Below are 13130 nucleotides of genomic sequence, written 5' to 3' on the forward strand. Positions count from 1 at the left end.
AGACGACCCCCAAACTCTGAATTCAAGCCACAGTACACAGTGAAGACAGTGAAGCATGGAGGTGCAAGCATCATGATATGAGCATTTTTCTCCTACTATGGTGTTGGGCCTATTTATCGCATACCAGGGATCATGGATCACTTTGCATATGTTAAAATACTTGAAGAGGTCATGTTGCCCTATGCTGAAGAGGACATGCCCTTGAAATGGTTGTTTCAACAAGACAATGACCCAAAACACACTAGTAAACGGGCAAAGTCTCGGTTCCAAACAAACAAAATTAATGTTATGGAGTGTCCAGCCCAATCTCCAGACCTTAATCCAATTGAGAACTTGTGGGGTGATATCAAAAATGCTGTAAAACCAAGAAATGTGAATGAATTGTGGAATGTTGTTAAAGAATCATGGAGTGGAATAACAGCTGAGAGGTGCCACAGATTGGTTGACTCCATGCCACACAGATGTCAAGCAGTTTTAAAAAACTGTGGTCATACAACTAAATATTAGTTTAGTGATTCACAGGATTGCTAAATCCCAGAAAAAAAAATGTTTGTACAAAATAGTTTTGAGTTTGTACAGTCAAAGGTAGACACTGCTATTTTTTTGAACACACCCCTTTCAACTAATTACCCAATTGCACAGCCTTAAGAGCGTGCATATCATGAATGCTGGGTCTTGTTTGTTTTCTGAGAATCTACTGAACCTACTGGTAACTTGTTTGCCACGTAGCAATAAAAAATATACTAAAAACCTTGATTATTCTGGTTAGTCACATTGTACTGCTATTATTTTGAACAATACTGTATGTCTCAAGCTTGTAAGCTGAAGACAAGCAGTCGTATAGACTGCAATGTATGCAGGGTTTAAAATATGGTAACTGAGAGCAGAGCTAAAAATGCATAGGCTGACATTTGGAAGGAATGAAGTTACCACACCTGTCAAACATAAAAACATGCTAAAAACAACTACATGGGAGGGGTTTCAACTTTTAGAGAACTGTATATTAGGTTGCATTCTGAAAAAGACTCTTGAGTTGCTTGGCCACCAACTCGGCCTTATTGTTGTATGCAATAAAGTCATCTTTTGGCAATGGAACCCTCTGCTGAAAATTATTTTTCATAATCACTACAAAAATCCACAACAACGCCTTGTTCGTTCTAGTGTTAAAGATAATTACCACACTGCAAAAAATGATTTTCAAGAATTTTTTTTTATTATTTTTGTCTTGTTTTCAGTAAAAATATCTAAAATTTCTTATTTCATATTTTTGGTCTAAAAACTAATTAATTAATTTGATTAATTTTCTTGGGTCGTTTTGCTCATCAAGAAAAAGCATCTTAATTTAAGAATTTTTAGATTTTTACTGAAAACAACAAAATATTAAGAATTTTTTTTCTTGAAAATCATTTTTTGCAATGCATAAGTTTAAATGTTTTATGGCCTAAAACGCGTGAATTCGCTTAGAGCACCTTTAAAGCGGAACTCCACCGTAAAACAACGTTATGCTCCAACACTATATTTCATCACATATATGTAGTTGATTGTGCTGCCACCAAATGTACTAAATCGATATAAAAAATTTAAGGTTTTAACCACTACAGTAACGTGATTTGACGCGTCATCAGATCACATGAAGAAAAATGCACGACTACATACATATTCTGAATGGGGGCGGGTCTTGAGGCGAGATGATAGACAGTAGATGATAACAGTCTTTGAATGACAGCTGCACAGGATGAGCTAAGGTTAGCTTAATTTGCTCGTATTCATAATAATAACAACATGATAATAACTTTCTACGTAGTATGTTTACCGTAGTTACACAAAACAAGCAACAACTAAGCTAAATGATGTTTTAGATATTTTGACCATTTTACATTACCTGAGTCTGAAAACTGGGCTGAAAAACAGTACCCGAAGTCCTCCTGATGAAAGTGCTGGCTGCATACTCAAATTTTTGAGTAATCTGTTAGTGGTTTGTCAACTGAGGGTCGCGTTGAGGTAAACAATAAAAACTAACTCCCGGTGGCCTGCATTTGTTGTTGGATGTCCTTACATCCACATACTGCACAGTTTCTAGTAATCTTTTAACAAGGGTTTTGGTGATTTCCCCTTCAAGAGACAGTAAAGGCGGAGTTATTGTTTGGTTGGGTTAATCTGCTGGTTAACTTCAAGTTGACTTGAGTTGATTTGAGAGCAGGTTGAACGGTAAAAGAAGCTATTAGGCTTGTTCGACTTCATGCGGCACCACAAGAATTGACAAAGTCCTGCGAGAGCGATTCGCAAAATCATATGGAGGAGTTTGCTTTTAAATCGCTCTCCAGGAACTTTGACGTCATCCATCTGTCAGTTCTTGCAGTGCCACATGAAGTCGAACAAGCCTGAAGGCTGCATCGATCAGTGGTTAGTGGGTGGAGCTATTGATGTTTCGCGCAGTGCATTTTGGTTAATTGAGTCCATCAAGGACTGTTACGAAAATTCCGCTTCAACACAATATCAAGCTAATAATCGAAATCATGAAGATTTTCCTCTCATGTAAAATGCAAAATGGAAATAAATTACTCGTGATAACAAGCTAAAATGTCTAGGGTTTAATTCCACTTTAAAGACATGTTTACTGATTGTTGAGACACTACATGGTTTGCTTTACCCCTGGCCCACACCTGTGTCACGCTGTCATGACTCTGTTCTGTGTTCCCCTGTCACGTGCTCTTAGTTTGAAGTTATGTCTCTGTTTGCATTGTTTGTATGTGGTTTACAGGTTTGGTTTAATTCTCAGTCTCCCAGTGTTATGTTGTATTACTTTATGTTATACGTAATGTTCTCTCTGTCTGTGTTCACCCGTACCTGTTTTTGGATTATGTTTTGTACCTGTTCATTTGGATTTACTTTTATCTATTAAATACTGCACTTGGATCCTCTGCTTGCTTAATGCAACTACATTACACACGCAAAGCTGTGGGCGGGGCTACAAAAGTGGTCGCTGTATTTGGGTTTGAAGGAGGTGTTTACATTCTAATTTGACGTCACATTTCAACACATTTCTGAATCGACTATTTTCTTGGCTTGGTGCCAAAAACTGTTATATTTCAGTAAAAAGGATGTTTTCAGTTCTGAGGCTTGCAGGATGTTCATTTAAGTATGTTGTCCTCTTATATAACAGAATATCAAGTTAAAATTGAGTTTTTGATTCACTGCCCTTTAACGTCAAGCTTTTTGTTTGTGTCCAGTTTTGCCAGCAGGTTAGCCATAGCAACAGCAAATCGGTAGTCCTCAGTCTCTTGTTTGCGACTTTGCCTGTCCCTGTCCAGCTGTTCTAGTCGCATTAGCAGAGCTAGGGGAGTGCCGGTTTCAGAATTTGTGATGACGGTTATGACGTGAGTCAAATGTGACGGTTCGTAACATAACCGTCGGTGGGGGGGCGTTTTGCTCGTTTAAATGCTCGTGGATTGACGGGAAAGTGTCATTTTACCATAAAATCACGAATGTGATGGCAAATGTGTTTTAAACAGTAATAACTTTGAACAATTTAACAGAAAACAATGAAATATAAAAAAAAAACACTGTTGCCAGAAGACTGCGCTGTCACTCTCTCATCTATCATCTATCTTAATAATCTTCAGAGAAACAGATTTGTGAATTTGGGCTTTTTATGTCTGTAATTGTGTCTATATCTGTCATTACACGGACCAGAACAGCACGAAAACAATGTGGATTAAAAGCGTATTGAAGAGGTTTTGCTCATAAATGCAGGTAAAAGAAAGTAATGTGAACTTGAGATTGTTATTAAACGCAGCCGGTGTAAAAGCACAATGGCCACGCGCAGCAAACTCTCTCAGCAGATGCGCTGCACAGTGCTCACCCGGAGTTTGAATAAACTAGACACTGATTAGCTACTTGCTCTACGTTTCTTTAAAATTAACAGCAAGACAACTAGCAGTGAAAGCCATCTTCCTCAACCTTACCCATAATGAAGGAGACCCGCTCAATGCCAGAGCCAGCTGTACAAAGTTCTCAAAAATTCTGAAGATCATATTGAGAGAGAGTTGAATTTTAAGTGGGTCATGTAAACTACAATGAGCGACTTATCTGCGAAGTAGGTGTGTGTTACAAGGTCCAAAAGTCCTACGAGATCCTCAAGGGAGCCTGAACTTTTTCCGGGGGCGGGGGTGGACAGATTGTTGAAAACATTGTTGAAACTAACTAGTACGTATCTGCCATTAAAGGTGGAAAAGAGGATGTTTGTTTAATACATTTTTGCAATATTACCTGAAACTGTCTTTACTAAATGATAAAAGACTATTTATTAGGCGCACTGAAAGTAATCAAATTAATATATGTCATCTGTGCATAAGGTAGGGCCTTATAAACATCAGCCAATCGGTGATGCAATCATCGCAATCGTCATTGGCCCTCTGGCTTGTCAATCACTGCCATTACGTTTCTTGCGAGAGACGTGCGCGCTCCAGTAACGTTACACGAGTGACGCATGCGCATAGCGCATGACACTCCGTCTTAAGTTTCGGTTTGTTTTCATTTTCGCTCCTGCTTTCCTCCTCGAATCTGCACCATGGAAGAGAAGAAACCCAAAGGAGGACGCAAAAGAAAGAGTTTTTAAGTCACTGAGAAGAGGAGAAAATTGTCAGAATAACGTAATCTAGCCAGAGTCGTTATTGGAGAAACATTTCAACACTGGAGAGCAATGAAGGAACAGAGAGGTGTCAGACGCGCAGGTCGCAAAAATTCTCTTCGACAGGTAACAGTGATTATTCTTTCTTTGTGGAATAATTATTGTTGTACTGTTATTCAGGTATATCGACGTTTTTCTTGTACTGTAGTTGTAAGTGACCAGTCCGCTACACGCTAGTTGAAATGGGAGTAGCGTCGACTGATCTAACTTTACGTCTTATGTGTTTATTATCATATCTTTTCACATAATGAATCCACTGACGCGACACAGCATATGCCAGTGGTAAACAAACACTCGTGTTGAAATACTCGTGCCCGAGTTATGGAAGGCGTTTCCTAGAAATGAGCTGTGAAGGAGGGAGGCTGTTCTTGCGCATGCGCTTATTTAAAAAACTCAGTAACGGTCTTTGGATTCTCAGTCGGCGGAAACATCCTCTTTTGCGCCTTTAACACTTGAGAAGCTTAACCCCCTGGGGTCCAAAAACGCGGGGCCGCGTTTTGACGCATTTTTTCCTGTTTCCTGTGACATCCACTTAAAATACTCCGTCATTCATAATCATACACATACATGTAATACATCATTCGAAACTGTGAAGTCTCTACTTTAATGTGAGTGCCTTCATAATAACAACAAAACTGTGTGCTTTTGGCAAATAAAGAAATAAACAGGGAGTGCATTTCGACATCTCTGTCTCCTTGACCATTTTCCTCAAACACGTTTCAAACATGAACTGATAACTCCGCCAATACTTGTCACACGAACATGATACATATGTCTAAAGAAAGCCTGAAATGTCTACTTTTACATGATGTAATTAAAATCTGAAGAACTCATTGTCTGTTTGTGTAATCGACATGTAAGTAAAGAGAGGTACAGTTTTTCAGTCTCGACCTCATTAGCGCTAATGTGATCCCACCTACCGTGTGCGCGCCATTCATATGGAAATTACCTGATGCGGGCTATGCAAACAAGATCAACGCTTCAAACAATGCTTAAGAAGCAGCGAGTTTTGACAGTTTCATCCACTTATCAACGCGCTGGGAAGATGACACGCTTTACAGGTGAGGAAGCTATACAGATGCTCCTGGCAGCGAGGAAGAGTTCACTGTTTCTTCAGACGAAGAGCAGGACTCCGACGATGAACGTTTGTTTTTTGAAGAGCGACTTGATCCAGCTGAGAATATAATTTCTGAAGAGTAAGTTTTACCTACATTTGTTGAAATGTTGTGTGATGTAAACTTTTATATACTGTATACTGACTATTTGCACGCAGATATTCATAATGACTTTATAGAAACGTCTCGTAATTGGCAACTTGTTTACATTAAAATGATAGTTCTTACATTAAACCGTATGCTGATTAGTGTAATGTGAATATGTTATAAAGCAATATCACTAATATAACTACAGTGTTCATGCCGACTTATCAATAAGACTTCTTTACGCGATTATTTGCTCGGGTGTAACATTGTGCTGTAAATGAGTCCGGAGATATGTCATGCGTTAAACAGTATGATTGTATGGTGTGCTGTAAATATACAATATGTCATAAAACAATATCACTATTTAGAATATATTTTGACTAGTGTTTATGCCTCAACAAGTCTTGTTTACGCGACTATCTGTTCGGGTGTAAATGTATCGATGTAGTATCGATGTGCTGTAAATGTGTCCGGAGATATGTAATGTGTTAATGTTTAGCCATAAATATGTCCGGTAATGGCCCGGTAACAAAGATATACCACATCTATGTACCCTATTATCTTATCTCAACTATGCTTTACCGCCTTAGTATTGCTTTATAAGTTTGTTACTGTGGAGAATACATTATATTAATTATTAAAAACTTTTGTAGGAATGTGGCAGCATCACTCTCCTCTTCAGCGGGCATTTGCAGAAATGCGACGGACATTCATAAAGGGTAAGTCACATTTGCGGGCTTTTCTGTTTTATTAGTAGACTTTTACTGATGTTTTGCGTAGTAATTTGGAAAATACAAGATGTATATATAAACATATCTGTATTTTCCGAAAATACATGATACAAATCATTTTTTTTTAGTAACATGGCTTCATCGTCATTTGCTCGCACGGGGGCATGCAGAAACGAACCCGAAATTCATAAAGTTACATTTACCGGCTTTTCTGTTCTCAATATTAGTATTACTGATGTGTTGCTTGATTTTTTTAATGCATAAAACTATGCATAAACATAGAACTTATGCATTCACAATATTTGTATTACTGACATGTTGCTTACATGATAACAGTAAATGTGCCCAGAGATTGTCATCATGCTCAAATATGCATGTATCTGTTCGGGTGTAAATGTTTCGATGTAGCCTAGTATTGATGTGCTGTAAATGTGCCTGGAGATATGTCATGTGTTAATTTTTAGCTATAAATATGTCCGGTAATGGCCCGTTAACAAACATATACAGCGCATCTCTGTACCCAATTATTTTCTGCTTTACTGCCTGAGTTATATAACAGTATATATTTGACTGTGGATGCATTTATATATTTTTTTTAAGGTAAAATGTAAGGCAACATTTGTTTAATTATTCCTCATAACATTTTAATGCCACGATCTACAGAACATCACACAAAAAAACATTTTGAGAACTAAACCTAAAAAATAACAATGGTGATCCTGCCTTGGAAACCCCGGCTACAATTTAGTATTTTTATTTAAAGGGGACATTCCAGAAGACGTTTTTAAGATATTAAATAAATCTTTGATGTCCCCAGAGTACATATGTGAAGTTTTAGCTCAAAATACCATATAGGTAATTTATTGTGGCATGTTAAAATAGGCAATTTATGGGGCTGAGCAAAAATGCACCGTTTTTGTGTGTATCCCTTTAAATCCAAACGAGCTGCTCAGGTGGGCGGAGTCTCAAGCGCTCCCGCTGTAGAGCTGACAGAACATCGAGGGAGATTCTCTCACGAAAGAAGTTTGTGAGCGATGTTAAGCATTATAAATATGAACAAGTTTAAAAAGTCAATTATCTGTTTTATGCATACTAAATACATGTTTATCAGTAGATGGGGAACATTGTGGAATAAAAATAAAGACTTAAGGTCTCATGTTGCCCTTGTTTTAAACAGGCATAATGAGTTTCAGCATGTTACAATAAAATACACGTCCACAAACACTCAGAAGTTTGCTTTTTGACCAAACCACACGAGCACATTTAAATGATCTGTAATAAAACAACACGTTTAATGCTTAAACTTTAGAGAAACAGATCAAATGACATGTTTAAGTTTATTGTGCACACATATTGAACACATTCGCGTTTCTGTCAGTCTCTCGTCTATTTTGTAACTCCTCATTCATTTGAAACTTCAGAGAAACATTAAACAACATATTTACTTATTGTGTATGATAGTGAATAGGCGTTGTTCACTCACTCTGTCTCGTTCAGTTCTTTAATCCTCGTTTTCATTTATATAAACTACAGATAAACATTTTAAACAACATAACTTGCGTGAAAGCGAACCGTCGCGTTGCTCTCTCTCTCTATTTCGTTCGCTCACTCGCTCTCTCTCTCTCTTGCACTAAGGTAACGTTAATCCTTTAGAACGTTAATTCAATCTTTAGAAAGATTATTAAAACTACAAGTTATAAGATTGTAGGCTCCTGTTTGTGTTTGATGGAATACAAACGCGTCGTGCTGTCAGTCATTCTTTCTCTCTGTCTATCGCACTAGAGGTAGCATCATGGTTGGATAGCGCAGTTGAAGGGGCGGTATCATTATAATTGGAGCCCTTACCTACGTCATGGGGGGAGCGAAATCCGCATGACCTATTTATTCACATGCTTGCAGAGAGAGCCTTACCAAAACAAAGTTACAGGGTTGCTATTTTTCATGTTTTCTGGGTTGGTAGAAGCACTGGGGACCCGATTATAGCACTTAAACATGGAAAAAGTCTGATTTTCATGGAATGTCCCCTTTAATTTGGAGATTAAGCTCGTCAAAGCCATGACCAAAAAAAAGACAAATGACAAATAATTTGTGATTGTTACTGTAAATGATAAAAACTAAGCTTTGTATACAATTCATTAAACGTTAATTTATAACAAGAAAAACACTGAAATTAATGATTTTATAGACACTACGCGTTATTGTTTAGCACAGAAATGCTTGCTTGCTTTGACTTTGATCATCTCTGTATTCACTTTAGATACAGAAAGACCTGATGATATTATTTATTTCAGGAATCTCTTTGCTATCATTTGAAAGTGAACACCGACCATAATAGATAACCACTCAGTTTTAAATACATTTTAAAACGTATACCCGTCGAAAAACATCCGTTTTGTAATGTTTAGTTCGATGAACTTCTAAATATGAGACGTAGAGCACCTAGCACTTTCGGCTAAATTGCATGCCCAAACATGGCCAGAACGCAATAGCGCAACGTCGATAGTACGAAAAACAATCCAAACTGTACAGACTTAAATTATATCAGAATTTACGTTTATAATAAATACATTTTTTAAATAAAATAAGGTCAGAAGTAACAACGTGCAGAACAAATGTGCAAAATGCCTCAAGTGGACGGAAACAAAACACAAGCCAAATAGATAAATCAGATAACCCAGAGTGATTTATGAATAAAATAAAGAAATTAATAAAAAACGAAAGTATTGCCAGAATTGCCAGCTTTGTCTTTTAAATGTAGAAACAAAGATGCAATGGTTTATTAACATAGAAACCTCTTATGGACGTGTAGCCCCATCACAGGCTTTGTTAGTTGGATTTAACGCATTTTAAAAATATTTATTGAAAGCTGCTACATCACATATTATTTGCAGCATTATAATAATATACTGCATATTAATATATTGGGAGAAAGCTGTTATATGTGAAATCAGATAATGTGTGCACCTATATACGGCCAAAATTGAATGATCCTCATTTCGTAACACATCTGCAACGATTCGACTGTGAGATTGGTAGTCGAATCCGGCTTCTCTTATTCGGGGTCACCCCTATTAATTATTAAAAAAAGTTCTCAATATTAGTAATACTGATGTGTTGCTTTGTACTTTGAAAATACATGATATTAATTAAGATATGTTTTCAGGAATGTGTCTGCAACACCAACTTCGTTTGGTACCCGCACGTTTTGAACAATGGCACGACAACATTTAACTCCATTCCCAAAGAGTTACAGTGTGTGATGGTTTACAAATGTATACCTTATTTTTTTATATTTGGAAGTATTTTTAGATGCACACCAAACTTTCACAGCTGACCATTTAGAATCCTTTTCTTTAAATTAGAGCCATATTGTACTGGTCATATAGAATATTGTTACATGTATACATATTGTTACTTTATTATTTATAATTACAATGAAGCTTCTTCATAAATCTATTGTATTGTTCATGTTTTTAGCATTTTTTTGCAAGCCTATAAGACTTTTATTTTACTAAAAAACATTTTGTACTTTATTTTAACCTATTTTTTTTTAACTACAAGCAAAAGATTTTCTCTTTAAGTCTCCCCACAGTCACAGTTCTTTTGTCCCAACATTCCTCACTGAGCCATTAGGGGGTTGGGTCTCCTCAGGTGTGAAACACATCAATATTCATGACCATTGACCCACCCTTGCATATTGCCTTTACACAGCAAAAAGTGTCTTACAAAAGTTAAATCAATGTATTTTTTCATGTGAATGAGTGGGTTAAATGGTTTTTACATCTTTTTGTAGCAAATTCTCTACAAGAGTAGATAACTTTTTTGCTTGTTAACAAATGTTTAGGATGTGTTTCTTGGCCTTATTTCAGCAACTTTTTGTTTTCTTTTTTTTTACTAACCACGCATAAACATCATTTACTTAAAAATACAAACATGTACATACATTTATCTTACATATTATTATAGCACAGTTTGTGCTGAATACAGTGTTATGTGATATTAGCCATTAATGTGTTTTAAAGCAACTGAAAAAAGACCAAATGTGAGAGCATGTCAGAACCTCTGACTGTGTCCAAAAAGGGTCCGACCCCAGAGGGTTAAACTACAGATTATGATGGGCTATTTGAAACACCAATACAAAAGAAAGGTTACTCAACCACAAAAATTGTCTAACTATTTGGTCATCATTTACTATATGCCCCAAAGTAAACCATCAGACTGAACAAAATCAGTCACTTTGTGCATTTAAAGGTAAATACATCAATGCGGTGCATTATGAGAGTAAAATAAGTCCCTAGATCTATGAGGGATTTTATGTTCTTATTAACAATTTTGTGCTCTATTAGTAAAATCTTTGGCTGCATATATGTATGGTAGTAATAGGGCACACAAGCCACAAACACAACATATGATAAATTATTCATTGTTGGTCAAAACATGTTTAATGTTTATATAGAGACGAGATTTTTACACTTTTTTAAGAAATCCTCAGTGATTAAATAAATGGGAAACTGAAATCACATTATTTTTAAATGATTTAACTAATCTAGGACTGTCCCTGACAATTATTTTGCTAATTGATAGTGAAGTAATTTGATATTTTTGGTAATAAAAATAGACTCAAGTGAGCAATAACCTTTAAAATTACATAATAATTATGATCCAATAAAAATTGTAAATAAAGTATCAAAACCAAGTTACATTAAACAACATTACAATAACAAACACATTACATTTATGTAGCCTGTGTAATAAACCAGCATTATGTATTATAACAAATGCCTGCAGAGGGGGCTAGAGGACTCGTCTCGCGGATGTTATCTACACTTTCACTTTAGACGGAGAAATGCTTATTTTTAGCCAACATTTAAATTCATTTGAATCTTTAATATTTGTCAAATTCTTTACACTAGCAATGAAACACTCACTGTCATTCTTGAGCAAGAGCATGCAGACATTAAAGGGATACTTCACTGATTTAGCATTCAGCTTTGTATCTGTAGAAACCCGGCAGTATTACTGAATGACCATGTTTCCCTCCCTCATTTCCCCCTGAGAGGAGAGATATCTGCATTTTGGTTCTGCAAAAAAGTCCTCCGATGATTTAATATGACGATTTTTGCATCATCGGAGGACTTTTTTGCAGAACCAAAATGCAGATATCTCTCCTCTCAGGGGGAAATGATGGAGGGAAACATGGTCATTCAGTAATACTGCCGGGTTTCTACAGATACAAAGCTGAATGCTAAATCGGTGAAGTATCCCTTTAAATCATGTACACTCAGATAAGGGTTTAATCTCCTGACTGAGACACTAAACATGTATGCATTTCACCTCCACAAAAAATCTTGTGACATAAATAATTTTGCGAGATCTCGTCACACCCCTAATATTTATTATTGATCTAATATTTATTACACAATCTTTGCACACTTCATTTGAAGTGGATAATGTACATTGATGTTGCGACTTAAACATTCCTAGGTGTCTGGAAAGCCAGTCAAGTGCACTTGTCTTTTGCATCAAGAGTTCCGCGTCCGCGAGCTTCTTGTCATCATATTATATTGTAATGGCATGCACTAACGCATGCACGCACCAGAATAAGGAACCATCAAGAGGCGCGAATGTATGCGTGTGTTCGTCAGGATGATGGTTTGCATGGATGCGTGCATTAACGCGTGCCAGAATAATATAATTTTGACACAAACGCAACTTTATACTGAAATCGCGAGACAGCATTTCAACTCGACGAGAATTCCTGTAACGCTTTTATACACTTATATTTACATAGTCAAAGCCATATCTATGGTCAAAGCAGCAAGCAAATGTTTTTTCGGTCTCCGCTTGGCATCTGCAGCTGGCTCTCAACCACACTTCAAAGACCCGCCCCATCCTACTTCTGATTGGCTAGTTTGTTAGAGTGAAATATGTGTAGCTCTCATACTATTTGTAGGCGAACGAACGAACTTAAACTGATATGATTTTTTTACATTCGCTCCCAACGCCGCACGCCGGAGATCCGGCACGGTGCCGGAAAACTTTAAGCCCTGTAAATGACAAAACTACAAAATAACAGTACAAGACTGGGGAAACACAAGACAAGACTGTGACAAATACATTTGAAATAATGAAATAAAATTAAATTATTTATACATTATATTATACTATAATACATTTCTGCACTTTTTTACATTTATTATTACACTGTTATTTTTTTAACACAACTATATGCTCAAATTAACCCATGTTTTTCATAAAAGATGATCATAAAAATTAAAAATGACATTTAATTTATAAAAGCTGCCGCTTGTTTATGACAGCGCAGATAGCATTTACAAATTGATTACACACATCGGGTGCTGACGTGGAGATGAGCTTTTTCTTTCGGTCAGCTGGACACACCAAAACTTTTAAACACCGCTGAAAACGCCTTGAGGACCCCAAATGCCAGCTGTTTTTCAGCCGAGCGCTTGGTAGCTGTGATGCTTCAGCTGTGAGCTGGTTGGT

The sequence above is a fragment of the Misgurnus anguillicaudatus genome, chromosome 5, assembly GCF_027580225.2.
Source record: "Misgurnus anguillicaudatus chromosome 5, ASM2758022v2, whole genome shotgun sequence".
NCBI classification, from domain to species: domain Eukaryota; kingdom Metazoa; phylum Chordata; class Actinopteri; order Cypriniformes; family Cobitidae; genus Misgurnus; species Misgurnus anguillicaudatus.